The sequence below is a fragment of the Chlorocebus sabaeus genome, chromosome 2 (assembly GCF_047675955.1).
Source record: "Chlorocebus sabaeus isolate Y175 chromosome 2, mChlSab1.0.hap1, whole genome shotgun sequence".
Classification (NCBI taxonomy): domain Eukaryota; kingdom Metazoa; phylum Chordata; class Mammalia; order Primates; family Cercopithecidae; genus Chlorocebus; species Chlorocebus sabaeus.
In genome coordinates this window covers 89,807,698-89,815,718 of record NC_132905.1, presented here as the reverse complement: position 1 = coordinate 89,815,718, position 8,021 = coordinate 89,807,698, and the positions used below count along the sequence as shown (strand labels likewise).

The 8,021-nt window shown below is 43.4% G+C and overlaps 1 pseudogene; it reads left to right on the top strand.

Moving 5' to 3' along the window:
• The first annotated feature begins 437 nt into the window (after positions 1–437).
• Positions 438–802, top strand: LOC103218429 (small ribosomal subunit protein uS10-like; annotated as a pseudogene).
• The last annotated feature ends 7,219 nt before the right edge of the window (positions 803–8,021 follow it).

Here is an 8,021-nt window from a genome sequence, read left to right as displayed (position 1 = left end):
GACCTTCTAAGAAGAGAAAGAATATTACTCAGCCACAAAAAGGAATGAATTAGTGGCATTCGTTGTGACCTGGGTGAGATTACAGACTAAAAGTGACGTAACTCAGGAGTGGAAAACCAAACATCATATGTTCTCACTCATAAGTGGGAGCTGACCTATGAGGATGCAGAAGCGTAAGAATGACACAATGGACCTTGGGGACTCAAGGGGAAAGGGTGGGAAGGGGGTGAGGGATAAGACTACAAACTGAGTGCAGTGCATACTGCTTGGGTGATGGGTGCATCATAATCTCGCAAATCACCACTGAAGAACGTATGTAACTTACTACCACCTGTTCCCTAATAACCTATGGGAAAAAAATAATAGCTTTTTGTTCCTGTTGCACCACTGTTCACTCTCGCCAATGAACAAGTCGGTCAAGAAACTGTGCCGCAGCCATGGCTTTTAAAGATCCCAGAAAAACACCCATGGAGCTGGAGGTGGTGATTTGCTGAATTCGAATCACACTAATGAGCTGCCACATAAAATCTCCAGAGAAATGTGTGCTGACTTGATCAGAGGAGCAAAGGAAAAGAATCCCGAAGTGAAAGGGCCAGTTAGAATGCCTACCAAGACTTTGAGAAGTACTACAAGAAAACTCCTTGAGGTGAAGGAGAAAACATCTAAGACATGGGATCGTTTCCAGATGAGAATCCACAAGCCACCCGTTGACTCGCACAGCCCTTCTGAGATTGTTGAGTGGATGACTTCCAGCAGTATTGAACGAGAGCTTGAGGTTGAAGCCACCATTGCAGATTCTTAAGTCAAGTATTTTAATAAATTGGTTACCAGTTTAAAAAAAAAAAGAAGAAAATGATACACCAGAGATCTCCCTCTGTGTGGGCAGGCCCTGAGGAAAGGTTGCCTGAGGACATGTTGAGGACTTGCCATTTACAACCCAGAAAGAGAGCCATTACCAGGAACCTGCTCTTAGACTTCTGACCTCCAGAACTGTGAGAAGATAAATGTCTGATGTTTAAGCGATTGAGTCTGTGGTATTTGCTATGGCAACTGGAGCAGACTAAGACAGGGATAAGGAGGAGGTAGTTGAAGTCAGAAGGGCATCCTAGGGGCTGCTGCATCTGAGCAAGCAAAATCTGTAAATAGATTTTCCTCTATGAGTAACAAGGAGGAATTGTATGGAGCTGAGGGGATGTGGGAAGCAGCTTTGTGCTGGGAGCACACATGCAAAGGCTAGTGAGTTTGGGGACCTACAGGCAGTCCAATATTGCTACAAATTAAAAGGCAGTGGAGGCTGGGCCTTGGAAAACCTTGTATGCACCCATGGAATTTGAATCAGCTTCTGCCATGGTCCTGATAGCTTCCATTTATGGGTCTACCAGAAGGCTACGTCAGTCTTTGTTAAGCTCTGAATGCTGAGGCAGAGAGTGAGTGACAAAGAGGCTGAGTGATAACTGAGGTTCCAGTCACCCCCACATCCATCTCTCAGGCCCAGAGGTCTCCACAAGTTGATGGTGTAAGCAACAGGGAGTTGGTGAAGGGTAAATATTCCTAGGGTGCAGGTAAAAGGCAGTGAAGGAACTGCAGTTGCATTCCTAATTCTACACTGAAGAGGATGTGATGGGGACAGAGAGCAGAGGACAGGCTCGGGTGACTTTAGGTGATCTGTTCAGCGAGAGGTGGACAGGACTTGCATCGTGTGGGAGGGATCATTTAAGGGAAGGAGTCCGGGATAACTCCCAAGTCTCTGCCTGGTTACACCTGTGGGGAGGAAGCAAAGAATCTGGTCTGAAGTAGTGACATTTTTGATCTTGGTGGACATCTGGAAGGCAATTCAGCCTAGGACTTGCAGAGGTCTGGGCCAGACAGATGGGCTTGAGAGCAACCCTCCTTCATTTCCCACTGCTCCTAAGTTTTAGCTTAGTTTCTGCTAGGTTCTACAGATGGATGATAGGATCACAGCAGGAACTAACTCTCCATCTTGTCCACTCAAGGTCACAGGAATCTGCATTTAGGTTTCCCTTAAGGCAAAATTGGTGGTGTCATGTGAGAGGAGTTGGGGTGGCAAGAAGGGAATGTTCAGTGACTTAAATACTTAGGAACACATCAGCCAAAAATTGTGTGGTGTGGTAGGAATTTAAATTGTGCTTGTGCAGCTTGCCATGCTGGTCTGAACTTTCAGCAGAGTACCTTGGATTGAAAAATAGCACATGTTGTAGGCAAGACACTTTCATGGACTTGGAAGGAATGACTATGCTTTCTACATATTTAAAGAATTAGAATTTAGGCCAGGAGCAGTGTCTCATGCCTGTAATCCCAGTACTTTGGGAGGCTGAGGTACGCAGAACACGAGGTCAGGAGATTGAGACCATCTTGGCCAACATGGTGAAACCTCATCTCTACTAAAAATACAAAAATTAGCCAGGCATGGTGGTGCATGCCTGTAATCCCAGCTACTCGGGAACCTGAGGCATGAGAATCGTTTGAACCCAGGAGGTGGAGATTGCAGTGAGCTGAGATCGCACCACTGCACTATCTATGCTGGCAGCAGAGCAAGACGCAGCCTCAAAAAAGAATTAGAATTTAATGCCCACTTATAGCATTATAATTTATTATATACATAGTGTCACTAAGACTAACAGGAGCCCCTATCCTTAGGAGCTTAGGTAGAGCGCAAATGGGCACACCCCAAATCAGAACAAACTCGTGGAGGGGCTGGGCCTCCAAAATTGTCATTGCTGCAGCCTATCATGAAGCAGTTGGGTTTCAGGGGCAGTGATGAGTTCCCAAATTGGATAAAGAGAGCTATGAACATTGACTGGCAATACTTTGGAGGCCTAGGATAACTATTCAGCTGGCTAGGACAGGAGCAGACCCTGTGAGATGTGTGGAAAAGGATCCTTGAGAAGATGGTGCTATGGTTGGGCTGTGTCCCCACCCAAATCTCGTCTTGAATTTTAATACCCACAATTCCCACACATCGTGGGAGGAACCCAGTGGGAGGTGATTGTATTATGGGGGCTGATCTTTCCTGTGCTGTTCTCATGACAGTGAGTGAGTCTTACAAGATCTGATGGTTTTAAAAACAGGAGTTTCTCTGCACAGGCTCTCTCTTTGCCTGCTGCCATTCATGTAAGATGTGTCTTGCTCCTCTTTGCCGTCCATCATGATTGTGAGGCTTCACCAGCCACATGGGACTGTGAGTCCAATTAAACCTCTTTTGTAAATTGCCCAGTTTCAGGTGTGTCTTTATCAGCAGTGTGACAATGGACTAACACAGATGGGATGAGGGAGAGGGAGCTGGAGGTTTAGAAACACTGCTATGGATGGAGGTCTGAGCAGGGAGGAGGATGGATGGAAAACAGTCCTGTCCAGAGGAGGGCGACAGGGAGTCGTGGTTCCTGAGGAGTGGCAGGGAGTCAGGGAGGATGCTGGTTCCACTGTGGAAAGCAACAGGGCAAGGAAAGGAGATCCGACCCCGTCATGAATGAGGCTGGACACTCCTAGCCAGTGTACCCACGAGGAAAGAGGTGAGAGGAAGCCTGGGGGAAATAACCTGAATATTTGAGAGATGAGCCTAAGAAAAGATACATGAGGTGAGGTTTTTAAAGGTGAAGAAAGACCACAGAGATTATGGGCCTGGGATGGCAAAGGCAGCAGTACATGTTTGCTTTCTCCTTGGGCAGAAATAGAAGGAAAAAAATCTCATGGATCCTAGAATCTTATGCATTTGCTAATTAAAGGCAAAAAATGGCCTCTGGGAAGGGAACTCTGAGACGCACAGATTGCAAGTGAGACGATGGTGAGGAACTATTAGTATTTAGGGGCTCTCTGAAACTTTGAGAGATAAATTGGGTTTGTTCAGGTATGGAAGACAGGAATTTAAAGGTCCGGGGACAAGTGGAATCCATCCAGCCATTTTTATACAGGAAGAGGAAGAAAAAATACATAAGTAGGAGTTCAGAAAGTTAAGGAGGCTGGGTGCAGTGGCTCATGCCTGCAACCCCAGCACTTTGGAAGGCCAAGACGGGAGGATTGCTTGAGGTCAGGAGTTCAAGACCAGACTGGGAAACATAACAAGACCCCATCTCTATTTAAAAATAAAAATAAAATGAAAGAAAAGGTCACAGTACAGGGAAAAGTGAGCTAAGAATCTCGGCATTAGAGTGCCCTTGATGTGGTCCTGATTCGGCTATTTCCATCTGTGTTCCCTGAGCCTAACCTCAGCACTGGCCTCTCCAAACCTCTTTTCAGTCCTCTCATTTTGAAAACAGGGCCCATTACACATTCTCTGAAAGCTTGTTGAGTGATTTAACCACATAGTCTAGGGGAGGCACTCATCAAGCATTAGGCCTCTGTTTTTGATTTTTATTCTATAGTGGTATCTATCTAGAGGTTGGTGAAGACAGTGTTGTGGAAGAAAAGTGGGAAGGATGAAATACACGGAAATAGGACATACACGCAGAGGGGAGTCCTTGATGGTCATCTGGCTTGATAGGGAAAGTTAGAGAGCTCTCCTGAACTACAGTTACAGAGCTTGGGGTTATAACACACACAGCTCCAGAGAAAACACTTTGCTTACCATATTTCCTCTTCTGCTGGGGCTCTGGCATCTTCACTGGTCAAAAGACAGCAAGGATTCGCAAAGCCTGTTCCGAATTTATCCAGGTCTATGCATGAACGGCTTCCTTCTCCCACCTTCCCTTGTGAGGTCCAGCTATTAATTACACTAAGTGACAAAGATTCTCCTTGCTGCATGATGGACACAAGGATGAATCTTTGTTACTGACTGCAAATAACAGAACGAGTGGTGGCCAAGAGTCAGGCTGGGAAAACACGCTTCAAGTCACGCAATGGCATATGGCACTTTCTTCTGAATTGACACAAGAGGCTGCAGAGAAACAGAGTGGGTATTATTTTGTTAAGTTCCTCCTATGAAAATAGAGCCTCCGTCCTTTTTTTTGCTGGTTCAGTTCTGGCACTGGAACAAACTGTCTCTTTACATTAGTTCAGTTCTGCAGAGAAACGCTCATTTAGAAGGAAATCATTGGAAAATCCAGGCAAGAATCCATTTTTTAAAGTCACAACTGAATGATTGCTTTCTTATTGTGCTACATGGGGCTGGAAAAATCATTCCTTTTTGTACATATTTTTCTTTTTTAGCTTTGTGTTTTCATTCTGCTTAAGACACACATATGTGCCAAAAATGAAAACATTTTCAAAGGGCAAGTTTCAAGGACTCCTAAAAATAGGACCAGTTGCCAAATATACATTTTCCCGATATGTAAATGGCTGAAAAGGAGCACAATGAAAAGCATATGCTATTCAAATTTTCTTCAGAAAAACAAGAGCCGGAGGAGCTAACTGAATCTCTTTAAACTAGTGACTTCCATGTAAATTTTATCTTTAAGTCTTTAGACATCATTCTTTGCATATTTTACATCTATCTTTTAATCAAGACTGAAACAAGCTACTAAGTATAATCTTATTTTCCAAATGGGAAAAAGTCATTTCATCACATCAGCCTGTAACTTGACAAGAACCTTGCAAATAAGCATTAAGGCCAGAAAAGGTATAAAACACTGAGAACATCTAGGCCACTTGTGGCTGCTTCCCAGATCTAGGGGCAAATCCATGAGTTGAAAAGTAAAGGCACATTAGTTCGGGTAAGAAGTCTTATTTCTTGGCTTCTGTGGCCTGCAATCAGGAATTACCTGAAATTCTTTCTGGAAACAAAAAGGCAGAGCATATATACATTAATTAAAATCAAAGAAGTCAATGGTGGAAGGGGTTTGCTTAGCATTCTGTGGCTGTCACCCAGTATGAATGGATGTTCTCTATTCTTAAGCCTGTGCCTTGTAATTTAGGAAAATTATCATTCTTTGTGAAAAATCCCATTGGTGAGCTAATCTCTCAAATGCCTTCTTTTATTTTCTGAAAAAAAAGTTTTTTGATCAACGAGTCAACATGTTTAATGATTATAAGTTGTCTTGTCAAAGGTTTACAAACCTGCATGGCTGTATCCTTCTTGGGTGGGCTTGTGTGGGGCTGGAGTCCCCCTGAATTCCCTGGAGACCTCCTTTTCCTTCAGCAGGCTATGGAGGCAGTGCTTGGCTAGGAAGTATGGCTGACAGTCTACACTTTTATCCTTGGAATTATCTTGCTTTCCCAGCTCTGGTTAAAATTTTTCTTTCATATCTTAATATTTCCATGATAGACCATGGGGGAGGGATAAAAAACTCAGAAAAGGTTTCACCCTTGCTGTTAAAAAGTTGTGGCCTTTGCTCACATTTGCCAGAGAAAGTGGCTTATGCCACCAATTAACATGAATTATTAACTCATAGATTAATAATTTATTGGAAACCTAAATCTGGCACTGCCAGATCCAAACGATTTAAACAAAAACAAAGAAAACAACATAACTCTGATTATAACAATTTGTAGACAATGCTTGGAATAAGCAATGGCGTTTTGGCTTTCCAAAGGATTTCTTATTTTCCCTCTAATACCACACTGACTGAAGAGTCAAGCAAATTCATTAATTAATAATACCTATAATGACTCATGCAGATGTTGGTTTTAATTTTGTTTTTATTTAACAAAGATTCATTGATATGGTTTGTCTGTGTCCCCACCCACATCTCATCTTGAATTGTAGTTCCCATAATTCCCACATGTCATGCATGGGAGGGACCTGGTGGGAGGTAATTGACTCATGGGTGTGGTTATCCCCATGCTGCTGTTCTTGTAATAGTGAGTGAGTTCTCGTGAGATCTGATGGTTTTATAAGGGGCTTTTCCCCCTTTTGGTCTGCACTTCTCTTTGCTACTGCCATTTAAAAAAGGACATGCGTGCTTCCCTTTCCACCATGATTGTAAGTTTCCCGAGGCCTCCCCAGCCCTGCGGAACTGTGAGTCAAATAAACCTCTTTCCTTTCTAAATTACCCAGTCTCTGGTATGTCCTCATAGTAGTGTGAGAATGGACTGATACATTCATATACCTCTTTCTTTGTGTCAACTTCTATTTGAAACATTTGCACGTTAGTTTATTTAATTGGTGTTCCTAACGACCCTCTGACTTAGACATTTATTGTCATCTACATGTTACAGGGCAAGGAGAACCATGCCAGAGTCACACAGATAGATGGTGATAGGCTGTGTGACCTCGCCAGGGCTGCCCAGACAAAGTAGCACAGACTAGGTGCTTTAAACAATGGAAATTTATTCTCTAACAGCTCTGGAGGCCGGAAGTCCAAGATCAAGGGGTCAGCAGGGGTGGTTCCTTCTGAGGCTGTGAGGTAGGATCTGTTCCTGACTCTCCCCCAGCTTCTGGGAATTGCTGCAATCTTTCACATTCCTTGGCTTTTAGACACATCACCCCAATCTCTGTCTTTATCTTCACTGGGCAGTCTCCCTGTGTGCTTGTTGTTTATGTGTCCAAATTCCTTTTTTTAAATATAAGAACATCAGTTTATATTGCATTAGGGCCCACCCTAATCACCTTATTTTTATTTGATTACCCTCTGTAAAGACCATATCTCCAAATAATGTCATATTCGGAGGTCCTAGGGATTAGGACTTCAACATGTGGGTTTTGGAGGTTCAGAACACATTCAACCCATAACACTGGTAGAGCCAGGATTGAAACCCATGATGTCTTGGGTCTGTGCTCTTAACCACCATGCTCTGCTGCCTCCCATTGTTTGGTCTTTTTTAAAATAGATAAAGCTCATTAGGGCAAGTTCGATTTAGAGTATCTTATTGATCCCTATACAAGACTTGTCCTCAGGGTAGGTGCTCTTGTGGACAATGTTTCCTTGAGCCCAGGAAGGGTTGTGCTTAAATTTAGAGAGATCAGATTGGTTTGCAGCTAGAAGGTCTCTAAATTCTCTTCAAGCTCCGAGCTCAGAATTTGAAATCAAAAAGCTCTTTTAGTTCCTCCTGTCTGACTCCCTAGCACCTTTTCTTAAATCTGCATTTTAAAGGGATTGGAACAGGGAGAAGCCTTATTACTTCCTTTT